The sequence below is a fragment of the Anolis carolinensis genome, chromosome 1, assembly GCF_035594765.1.
Source record: "Anolis carolinensis isolate JA03-04 chromosome 1, rAnoCar3.1.pri, whole genome shotgun sequence".
Lineage (NCBI taxonomy): Eukaryota > Metazoa > Chordata > Lepidosauria > Squamata > Dactyloidae > Anolis > Anolis carolinensis.
This window is the reverse complement of record NC_085841.1, coordinates 3,094,680-3,107,021: the sequence shown is the minus strand read 5'-3', so window position 1 is coordinate 3,107,021 and position 12,342 is coordinate 3,094,680. Positions and strand designations below refer to the sequence as shown.

At 51.5% G+C, this 12,342-nt stretch overlaps 1 protein-coding gene across 5 annotated transcripts in view; it reads right to left on the bottom strand.

Annotated features, from left to right (window-relative positions):
- The window catches only part of ptk2b (protein tyrosine kinase 2 beta), a 134,856-nt gene that overhangs the window by 25,946 nt on the left and 96,568 nt on the right, over positions 1-12,342 (bottom strand). The gene's annotated exons all lie outside the window — the stretch shown is intronic.

Genomic DNA, 12,342 nt, shown 5'->3' with positions numbered 1-12,342 from the left:
AAGCTCATGGAAAAGGTTTCTCCTTTATATTCATGGCTGGAACCCGTGTTTTAGATTTTACTCTGAGGTTCATGTTGCTTTGTTGTTCAGGACTAATTTCCTATATCAGAGATTTGGAACTATATTCTGCAAATTGCCTTTACCTCTGGATTTACAGCCTTTTTAACTGACTGCCTTTGCATTTGAATATTGTTTTTTACTGACTGCCATTGCATTTGCTTTCTTTACTGCTTTTTATTCAGACTTTGCTATCTTTTATCAATAAACTGTTTAAACCTAGCCTGCTGTAGTGGAGTGTGTGTTAAGAGCAAGGTGAACCAGCACTGAGGTGCAACAATAAAGTATGGTGACACCCAGTGCCAAACACTAAGAGCATCCTCTTAAACAACAAACAATCTCTAAATACATTCTGTAATGATCACATAGATTTCAGATAAGAGTTACCAAGAATGCCTTAGATGTTGCTCATGGTTTGCAGCGTGGAGTTGCTGGTGGCTGGCGGCGGCAGGAATGGTGAGCGTGAGCGTGAGACGACTGCCCTAGCGCTTTTGGTGTGTTTGAGGTCGCGCCGGACCGGGCGGCCTCGGCTAGGCTCCCTTCCTTCCACCCTTGGCTGGGCTTCCTTCCTTCCCTCCACCCTCGGCCGTGGGGGCCGCGCCGGACCGGGCGACCTCCTCGGAGCTGCTCGCCGGCTTGGGCCCGTCGTTTGGGGAGGCCTATCCCCATCCCAGCTCCAGCTGCCTCCTCTCCAGCGGTGGGGCGCGCGCCAAACCGGGCGGCCTCCGCTCCCCCCCTCCTCGAGCCTTCTCTCGGCCTTCTCCATCGGGCCTTCCTCTCGGCCTTTTCCATCGGCCTCATTAAGACTCTGGAAGCTGCGCCGAACCGGGCGGCTTCCTGGCATCGGTCTCAGTCTGTTGCTGGCTGCTCAGAGGGGAAGATTCAGACCTCCGGAGGCCGCGCTGAGCCGGGCGGCCTCCCCCCCCCCTTCACAGACCTTTCCTTCGGCCTTTGCGGAGGCAACGAACAGGGAGGCTTCCGGCCATTGGTCTTGGCCTTTTCCTGGCTACCTGGGAGAAGGATCTAGTCCCTGCAACAGCGCTGAAGAGACTTTGGCCCTAGAGGTCCGCGCCGAACTGGGCGACCTGCCTCAATCCTCTTTGGCCCCTACATAGGAAATTCTAGCCTGTCACGACCCAGGCGGCAGAGGCACCAATAACCATACACAGAGGCCAGAATCTAACTAATATCTTTATTGAAGGAATATATAAAGTTAATAAAAACAAGTATAGAAAATAGTCCAGAATTAGACCCTTCAGGAAAGGTCAGAATTAGTCCAAAAAAGCAATGTCCAATAAGAAATATTAAGGTCCAAAGTTGTAATCCAATAACCGAAACACTCACTTTGCCAAGCAAAGTGAGGGGAGATGACAAGGTCCTTTAGTCCATAAAACTTGAGCGTGGCTAGGAAATAACTTGATACTTGAAACAAGGCTTGAACGTGGAACAAGGTAACAAGGAACAAGAACAAGGTCCGTGGAATAACTTGGTAAAATCCGTGAAACAAGGCAAGGATTAGTCCTGGGAAACAAGGCAAAGTCCGTAGGTAAACAAAGGCTGGGAAGCAAGGCGAAGGCTGGATAGCAAGGCAAGGCTTGAGCTGAAGCGAGGCTTGAATCGGAGCGCGCTGTCCAGACACAACTCGCTCCGTAGGCTGACGAATTGACTCCGCGAAGTTGCTACGCGGGCAAAACACCTATATAGAGTCCAACTTTCTCACCAAAGCGGTTCTCTGGGAATCAGAAACGAAAGCTAAACTCTGAGACCAGATGTTAAACTCCTTAAAGATTCTCACGAGAACCAATGTTAATTGGCAACATTCTTAGCTGCTATCCTCGCACTCCTGCGCGAAGCTGAATCCAAACTTCTCTGTTGTTTACAAAACTCCCGGCGCAAGAACACGGGAGAAGTAGGCTCTGGGGTTGTTTGACATACTTCTGGGGCACAACTTTCTTGCAGGTGCAAGGTTTCCAGATCTGCCTGGGAAGGATCTGGCTGAGAGGAATCCAGTTCAGACTGGGAAGGTAAAAAACCCAAGTTTTCATCTTCATCAGGGATTACAATGTCCTGAGCAGGACTACAAGGCCCATGGGTCATCACACTATCCCCCTCCTCAGGGCCCCTCCCAAACTGGGGTCCTCTCCCCGAGGCGCGAGGTCGCGGTTTGGTGGGATAGGTCAGATGGAAGCGACGGGTTAGATCAGGAGCATGGACTGTGGAGGCGTCTTCCCAAGAGCGTTCCTCAGGCCCAAAACCCACCCAGTCAATGAGATATTGTAGGCGGCGGCGATGAAAGCGAGAATCCAAAATGTCCTCAACCTCGAACTCCTCCTCCCCATTCATCAAAACAGGAGGGGGGGCCGGTTGGTCTGTATCAGGACGCACACCATCCGCCGGAAGGAGCAGGGAACGGTGAAACACTGGGTGAATGCGCATTGAACGCGGAAGTTGGAGTTTGAAAGTCACGGGGTTTAATTGCGCCACCACTGGATAGGGGCCAATGAAGCGGGCATCTAACTTCCGGCATGGGCGGTGGGAGGGCAGAAAGCGAGTGGACAGAAAAACCCGATCTCCTACCTTGATTTCGGGGCCCGGCTGGCGGTGTTTGTCAGCGTGGCGTTTATAGTCCTCCTTGGCTTGGTCCAGTTGCTGGAGCAAAAGTTGTTGCACCGCTGTGAGTTCCTGCAGCCAATCCTCTGCTGCGGGAACTTCTGAAGTTTCAATGACAGGGGGAAAGAAACGTGGATGGAAACCGTAGTTTGCAAAGAACGGCGTTTCTTTTGTAGAAGCTTGAACTCCATTATTGTAGGCAAACTCAGACAGTGGTAACAGAGAAGCCCAATTGTCCTGTTGGTAGTTTACATAACAGCGAAGATACTGCTCCAAAGTGGCATTGGTGCGCTCCGTTTGCCCATCTGTTTGGGGATGATGAGCTGAAGATAAGCGAGAGTCTATGCCCAGTAGTTTTTGTAGTGCCTTCCAAAAACGAGAGGTGAATTGAGATCCACGGTCTGTGACTAAACTCTTGGGCAATCCATGTAGTCTGAAAACATGCTGAAGAAATAGATCCGCAGTTTCTTTGGCCGTGGGGAGGCCTTCGCAGGGAATGAAATGGGCTAACTTGGTGAATAGGTCCACCACCACTAAGATCGTGGTGAATCCACAGGAAGGTGGTAGGTCAGTGATGAAATCCGCGGAAATTATTTCCCATGGGCGAGATGGGGTAGGAAGGGGGTGTAAAAGCCCTGAGGGCTTCTCCCTTCGTATCTTGGAGCGCTGGCATACTGGGCAGGTGTTGACATATTTTTCCACATCCTTGCGGATCTTGGGCCACCAAAAATCTCTTAGGATCAAATGCATGGTTTTAAATAGTCCGAAGTGTCCTGCTGGTTTGCAGTCATGACACAGACGAAGCGCTTTTTCCCTGCCCGGTCCGGGTGGGATATAAACATGATTTCTATAGCAGAGCAGCCCATCTTTAAGCGAAAAGGGAAAATGCAGACCTTGGCGAAGTTGGTCCTGCGCCCAGGCATCTGCTTGCTGACTAGCCCTGATTTCTTGAGCACAGATGGGTCCTGGAGTAGGAGAAGTTGAACCAATGGGACTGGATTTGGTGTTCCCCACTGTGAGCGTGGCAAAGTTCTCAGGTTGTAGCAGTTGGGATTCAAAGGTCTCCTTGCGTCCTGCAGCGTATTCCGGTTTACGTGACAGGGCGTCTGCTTGCTTGGTTTGAGCTGGGGTCACATAATGGATCTGGAAGTTGAAACGTTCAAAGAATAAAGCCCAACGTTGCTGCCTCTGATTTAGTTTGCGGGCAGTTCTTAGATGTTCTAGATTACGATGATCAGTGTGGACTTCAATGGGGAATTTGGCCCCTTCTAGCCAATGTCTCCAAGTTTCAAAGGCTGCCTTTATGGCCAGTAGTTCTTTTTCCCAAATGGTGTAATTCCTCTCTGGTGTGGTTAGTTGACGAGAATAAAAGGCACAGGGATGGAGGTGATCTCCCACCGGTTGTAAGAGTACAGCCCCAATTGCCACATCAGAGGCGTCCGCTTGCACCACAAAAGGGGTTCCAGGATTTGGGTGCTGTAGAATTGGCTGGGAGGTGAATAGTTTCTTCAGTTGCTGGAACCCTTTCTCTGCTTGATCAGTCCAGCGGAAAGGCTGCTTTCCACGGATGCAGCTAGTGATGGGGTCGGACCAGCGGGCAAAATCTGGAATGAACTTGCGGTAGTAGTTCGCGAACCCCAAGAAACGCTGCACCTCTTTCTTGTTAGTTGGCGCCCGCCATTCCAATACTGCTGAAACTTTGGCTGGATCCATGGAAAGCCCTAGAGGCGAGATGCGGTAGCCAAGGAAATCTACCTCTTGTAGATCAAAAGCGCATTTTTCTAGCTTGGCATAAAGTCCATGATCCCGCAATCGTTGCAACACCATTTTGACGTGGTTCTCATGTTCTGATTGTGATCTGGAAAACACCAAAAAATCGTCCAGGTAGATTATCAAGAATCTGTCTAGATAGTCCTGAAAAATATCGTTGACAAAATGCTGGAACGTTGCGGGAGCTCCGCATAAACCGAAATTCATAACTCGGGACTCGAATAATCCGAATTTAGTCTGGAAGGCGGTCTTCCACTCGTCCCCTTCTCTGATGCGAACTAGATTATAAGCCCCCCGAAGATCCAGCTTGGTGTAGACCTTGGCTCCTCGAAGTCGGTCCAGTAGATCCGAGATTAAGGGCAGGGGATAGCTGTTCCGCTTGGTGATATTGTTCAATGCTCTGTAGTCCACCACCAAGCGTAATTCCCCTGACTTCTTCTTCACAAACATCACTGGGGAGGCGGCTGGGGATTGAGAGGGTCTGATGAACCCCTTGCGAAGGTTTGTCTCTAAGAATTCCCTGAGAGCTTCTTGCTCTGGTTCAGTCAGGGAGTAGAGATGCCCTCGCGGGATCGGGGCCCCCTCCACCAAGTCAATGGCACAGTCATAAGGTCTATGTGGGGGTAATTTTTCGGCTTCTTTCTCATTGAATACATCCCAATACTCGGAGTACTTCTTTGGCAAGGTGATGATGGGCTCGGAGTCTGTGGCATGGCATACCTTGGCTACGAGGCAATGGTTTTGGCAGTACGGTGAAGCAAACTGCAGTTCTCTGTTGGACCAGGAGATGTTAGGGTCGTGGAGTGTCAGCCATGGAATTCCCAAAATCACAGGGAAATGGGGAACCTCGGTAACAAAGAAGGAAATCTCTTCCATATGTTCCCTTATCCACATCCTGGTGGGTTCCGACCACTGGCTTACGGGGCCCGTCTTGAGGGGACGGCCGTCTATGGCTTGCACCACACGGGCATTCTTGAAATCATGATATTGTAATCCCAGAGAGTCGGCATACTCTCTATCGATGAAATTGTTGGTAGCTCCAGAGTCTATCATGGCGTGGATCATGACAGGTCCCCTTTTTGCTGACCATAATGTGACCACGAGAAGGAACAGGACCCCGGTTGGCGGCTCTTGGATGGATTTTTTGACCGGGTTGGCGAGCCTCTCTACACCCGGTCGTTGGCTTCCCCCGCCGGCTGTGTGCCAGTCGGCTCAGACGCCTTCGACTCCGTGGAGGACGCCGCCGCAAGACGGGCGGCAGGCTTCCCTTTGGCTGGGCACTCTCTGGCGAAGTGGCCCCCGTTCCCGCAGTACCAGCAGAGGTTCAAGCGTTGACGACGGGCCTTCTCGGCGGCATCTAGTCTGGGACGCACATTGCCCAACTGCATCGGCACCTCCTCGCCTCCTCTGGGGTATGGGGTTGGCGGCGGGGGTCTCCACACCGGACGTGGCTGAACACTGGCGGGAGCGGGGGGTTTTGCCCCGGCTCTACCGCCCTGGCCTCGAACCCATTGTTTCCTGTTGGCAATCATGACTTCAGCCCGTAAACATTGATCAATGAGTGCCTCGAGGGTCTGGGGAGGATCCACCTTGGAGATTTCTTCCAGCATTTCAATGTTGAGACCCTCCCGAAATTGTCCTCTGAGGGCTACATCGTTCCAGCCGGTGTTGTGGGCCAGCACGCGGAACTCGGCTATGTACTGAGACATGGGTCTGTCTCCTTGAAGGAGGCGCCGGAGTTTGTGACCGGCTGCCTCCAAATTGTCCTCGATTCCCCAGGTCTCCTTAAGGTGATCCAAGAAGCGTTGTGCTGAATTTAGGTGGGGGGAGGCTTGATCAAACAGGGCCGTCGCCCAGCTAGCCGCTGGTCCATCTAGAAGACTGTAGACCCACGCCACCTTGATGTCTTCTTGGGGAAACTCGGCATCACGGGCCTCTAGATAAGCTTGACATTGGCGGCGGAAAACATGAACCTTAGCAGCTTCTCCAGAAAACTTGGTAGGCAACGCCATGGCCGGGAGGCGAACTCCGCGCTCCCTCAACCCTTTTATTTCTCCATCCTGCGCGTTGAGTCTGTCACGGATGCGGTCCACTTCGTCCTTGCTGATGGTGTAGCTGAGCGGCTGTCCAGCCGGCGCGGCTCCGGTGGACATCCTGGCCTCGGTTAGTTGGTGCTTATGGGTGGCGGAGTCAAACTGTCACGACCCAGGCGGCAGAGGCACCAATAACCATACACAGAGGCCAGAATCTAACTAATATCTTTATTGAAGGAATATATAAAGTTAATAAAAACAAGTATAGAAAATAGTCCAGAATTAGACCCTTCAGGAAAGGTCAGAATTAGTCCAAAAAAGCAATGTCCAATAAGAAATATTAAGGTCCAAAGTTGTAATCCAATAACCGAAACACTCACTTTGCCAAGCAAAGTGAGGGGAGATGACAAGGTCCTTTAGTCCATAAAACTTGAGCGTGGCTAGGAAATAACTTGATACTTGAAACAAGGCTTGAACGTGGAACAAGGTAACAAGGAACAAGAACAAGGTCCGTGGAATAACTTGGTAAAATCCGTGAAACAAGGCAAGGATTAGTCCTGGGAAACAAGGCAAAGTCCGTAGGTAAACAAAGGCTGGGAAGCAAGGCGAAGGCTGGATAGCAAGGCAAGGCTTGAGCTGAAGCGAGGCTTGAATCGGAGCGCGCTGTCCAGACACAACTCGCTCCGTAGGCTGACGAATTGACTCCGCGAAGTTGCTACGCGGGCAAAACACCTATATAGAGTCCAACTTTCTCACCAAAGCGGTTCTCTGGGAATCAGAAACGAAAGCTAAACTCTGAGACCAGATGTTAAACTCCTTAAAGATTCTCACGAGAACCAATGTTAATTGGCAACATTCTTAGCTGCTATCCTCGCACTCCTGCGCGAAGCTGAATCCAAACTTCTCTGTTGTTTACAAAACTCCCGGCGCAAGAACACGGGAGAAGTAGGCTCTGGGGTTGTTTGACATACTTCTGGGGCACAACTTTCTTGCAGGTGCAAGGTTTCCAGATCTGCCTGGGAAGGATCTGGCTGAGAGGAATCCAGTTCAGACTGGGAAGGTAAAAAACCCAAGTTTTCATCTTCATCAGGGATTACAATGTCCTGAGCAGGACTACAAGGCCCATGGGTCATCACATAGCCTCAGGAGGCCGCGCCGGACCGGGCGGCCTCCCTCGGCCCATTGCATCGGCTGCATCGGCTATACAAGCAGAACCAGGCGTCTGGAGGCCACGCCGGACCGGGTGGCTTCCACCAGTCTTCTTCTGACCTCGTGTTACTAGGGAAGACACTTTCGCTAGCTCTGCTCTCCTGCATCTGGAATTTACATCAAACTAGGTGGCCTCGAGACTTCTTTAATGGGGTGGACTTGTATTAAGCAGCATTTATAAGATCCTCACAGACTGCTGCCTGCCTTTTTTTTTTTCTTTCCTCCTTTTGTGTGTATGTGTTTGTGTATGTGTGTCTAACAGAGTCGGGAGTGAGAAACTTTTTATCTCTATGCAGGGAAACTGTATTGACCGTGATAGGTAGCGGGTTTTAACCTGGTATTAATGTCATAGGAAGCGATCACTTAGGTTTGAGAGTACCGTGAGTTTACTGATGGGTAATTGAGGGTTTAGAATGTGAATTGATGGTCTGTGTATGTTGGTGGATATACTGCTGAGTGAAAGCTTGACAGAAAGAGACTATAGGATTGAGGTGCTAATTTTGAAAGAGCAGAGTGGCATACTATAGGAAGGCTTTCTGAGAAGGTAATTAGAAATGAGTTGGAAGGAAACTCCGGGCAATAATGAACTCTCGCACTTATGTGATCTGTTGGGGAAATCGTTCGGTACTGTCCTGCAGCAGCTGGAAATACTGAACGCGAAACTCGACCATCTCTTCAAGGGAATTTCCCTGATTGTGAAATACCCTTCTCCTACAGACACTATAACAACTATACCACCCAGGCTTATTAACTCAAATGAGGAACCAAACACTCCGGAAGGCCATGGAGAAATTAAGCTCAAGGAGCAGAAGGTGGTCGTCGGTCCAGGCCTTAGAGGGACTAGAGAGGAGGGTGGGTTTTTATCTGGGGGAATGGGTCTGGGGAGGGGGGATGGGAAGGAAACCAACAATGTCCTGCAGAAGTCTAACACTGTGCTGCCCTCTGAATTAGCCGGACAATCTTTGGAGACTTCCTGCAACTCTCAACATCTGTTACGAACAAACAAGGTTGCAGTGGAAGTTTCAGACTCGTTATTGAACAGAGGCAGGTGGACTTCTAAGCGAGCAGTCCAGGTATCTCTTGCACAAATTTTATCCATAAGCTGGTCGGAAGTGAGAATCAAGACAATCGACTGGCTTTGTAGAGAATACCAATCCTGGAACCGCTCCTTGCGTCTTATTATTGGCTTGGAAGATAAAATATTAAGGGAAAAATTGTTTTTGTGTGGGCCCAAACTGCAACAATGGGGCATCACTCTCAGGAGGGTTCTGGTAGACCCACTGATTCGCCCCTTGGACATCGGGCCGAGTATTGACATTCAAGAGTCCCCAATTCTAAGTCATGCTTATTCTACCTCCGAATCCCACAACAAGACTCCAGTCTTGTTTAGTCACCTTCCCATTCATGTTGATGATAAATCAACTGACCCCTCTCTCCCATTAGTGGAGAGAAGCTCCGTCTCTAAACAAACAAGTACCCTTGCAGGCTCTCCTTGCCAGAACAGCTGACTAGTCCCGGCAACTGGCAATTCCACCCAGTTTATCCATCAGGGGGAAGAAGGCTTTCATGGTGGTGGCCCCATTGAGGTGACATGGGGGAGGAGAAAGCACGGTCACTATCGACCCGGGGAGAAGCGCAACAGAGTTTTTGCGACCCTGGAGAGGTCTAGGTGCGGTAGTCTTCAAGACAGACCCCCCAACCTCAAGGTCCTGCTTTTGAATGCCAGATCCGTCAACGGTAAAACAGCTATCATCCAGGATTTGATCCTGGATGAGGGGGCGGATCTGGCATGCATCACCGAGACGTGGCTGGATGAGCTGGGAGGTGTGAATCTCTCCCAGCTGTGTCCTCCAGGTTTCGCGGTGCATCAACAGGCCAGGGTTGGGGGGCGGGGAGGAGGAGCTGCGGTGATCTTTAGGCAGTCCATCGCCCTGATCAGATGCGCCGTTCCGCAATCTCCGAGGTTCGAGTGTGTTTTCCTGAAGGTGGGAGCCCGAGACAGCTTGGGGATTCTGCTGGTGTACCGTCCACCCCGCGACCCAGCAGTCTCTCTGTCTGAGCTAGCAGAAGTGGTCTCCAATGCGGCTCTTGTCTCCCAACAACTGATAGTGTTGGGAGACTTTAACACTCATGCTGAGACCACATTGACAGGAGCAGCTCAGGATTTCATGGCTGCCATGACAACCATGGGGCTGTCTCAAATTATATCTGGGCCCACACATCAGGCAGGACACACCTTGGACCTTGTTTTTGTTGTGGACGGTGGGACAGTCAGAGTGGAAGAGCAAAATATTCTTCCATTGTCATGGTCTGACCATCATCTGATCTGTTTAAGTATCGCCGTTTCTTCTAACCTCCGCAGGGGTGGTGGACCCATTAAGATGGTCCGCCCCAGGAGACTGATGGATCCGGATGGACTTCTGAGGTCTCTTGGGGATCTTCCTGTCTTGGAGACTGGCGATCCTGTCGATGCCCTGGCTGATCGCTATAACAGGGAGTTGGCAAGGGCACTGGACACGATCGCTCCCGAACGTCCCCTCTCGCTACGTAGAGCCACGTCGACTCCTTGGTTCACTGAGGAGCTGGCTGTGATGAAGCGTGCACGGAGGGGACTAGAGTGCATCTGGAGGAAATCTCGGGATGTGTCTGACCAAGCACGGGCTAAAGCCGCTATTAGGGCTTACTCCGTGGCTTTGCGAGCAGCCAGGAAAGCTTTCACGACTGCCCGCATAGCGTCTGCGGCCAATAGGCCATCGGAGTTGTTCCGAGTTGTTGGGGAGCTCCTACAGCCTCCTGAGACACAGGGGCTTCCCGATGACTCGGCAACTAGGTGCAGCGATTTCGCTCACCATTTTGCAGGCAAAGTTGCTCAGATACGCCTTGAGCTAGACTCCAGTTTAATGGTAGTTCCAGAGGAGGTAACCGAGGTACCTGTCTGTTCGATCTTATGGGATTCTTTCCGGCTTGTTCTTCCTGATGACGTGGAGGGGATTCTCGGGTCTGTGAGGGCGACCACCTGCGCTCTGGATCCTTGCCCCTCCTGGTTGGTCAAGCTGGCCAAAGATGGGTTGTTGGATTGGTTTGTGACCATAATAAATGCCTCTTTGGTTCAGGGGTCAGTTCCATCCTGCTTTAAGCAGGCTGTAGTAAAACCACTATTAAAAAAGCCTTCGCTTGATCCATCTATTTGTAACAACTACAGACCAATCTCCAACCTCCCATTTTTGGGCAAGGTGCTGGAGCGGGTGGTTGCCAAGCAGCTCCAGGAGTTTCTCGATGACACTGATTTTCTGGACTGCTCGCAGTCTGGCTTCAGGCCTGGGCACAGTACCGAGACGGCTTTGGTCGCCTTGGTGGATGACCTCCGCAGAGAGCTGGACAGGGGGAGTGTGACCCTGCTGGTTCTCTTGGATATCTCAGCGGCTTTCGATACCATCGACCATGGTATCCTTCTGGGGAGGCTCTCTGGGATGGGGCTTGGTGGCACTGTGCTACAGTGGCTCCGGTCCTTCTTGGGGGGTCGTTCCCAGATGGTGAAGCTGGGGGACTCCTGCTCGGACCCCTGGCCATTGACCTGTGGGGTCCCGCAGGGGTCTATTCTATCCCCCATGCTATTCAACATCTACATGAAACCGCTGGGAGAGGTCATCCGGAGTTTTGGAGGGCGTTGCCATCTCTACGCAGATGACACGCAAATCCACTACTCCTTTCCATCTGAATCCAAGGAAGCCCCTCGGATGCTGAACCAGTGCCTGGCCGCTGTGGCGGACTGGATGAGGAGGAACAAGCTGAGGATCAATCCTGACAAGACAGAGGCCCTCCTGGTCAGTCGCGCGTCGGATCGGGGTATTGGGTGGCAACCTGTCCTGGACGGGGTTGCACTCCCCCTGAAATCACAGGTCCGCAGTTTGGGGGTCCTCCTGGACTCAGCGCTGACGCTTGAGGCTCAGGTGTCGGCGGTGGCCGGGAGGGCCTTCGCACAACTCAAACTTGTGCGCCAACTGCGACCATACCTCGTGAAGTCTGACTTGACCACGGTGGTGCATGCCTTAGTTACCTCTAGACTGGACTACTGTAATGCGCTCTACGTGGGGCTTCCCTTGAAGACGGCCCGGAAACTACAATTGGTTCAGCGCTCGGTGGCCAGATTAATTACAGGGGCGAGCTACAGGGAGAGATCTACTCCCCTGTTCAAAGAGCTCCACTGGCTGCCGTTCACCTTCCGGTCCCAATTCAAGGTGAATACCATCATTTATACGGCCCTAAACGGTTTGGGACCCACCTACCTTCGTGACCATATCTCCTATTATAAACCTGTTCGATCCCTCCGCTCATCCGGGGAGGCCCTTCTTTCGCCACTGCCTCTATCCCAGGCCCGTCTAGTGGGAACGAGAGAGAGGGCCTTTTCTGCTGTGGCCCCCCGACTGTGGAATTCATTGCCCTCTGAGATCAGGCAAGCCCCCACCTTATTGGCTTTTAAGAAAGATCTAAAAACATGGCTTTTTCGATGTGCCTTCGGGGAGTAAATGTTATATACCTTTTTGATTACTCCCCTTGGATTTTATCCTTTGGACTGTTTGGACTGTTCCATCTTATACCCCTGTTCTCTTTATTTATATGCCTCTCTCTCCCGAGTTTTTAATTAAATGTTCATGTGGCCCGC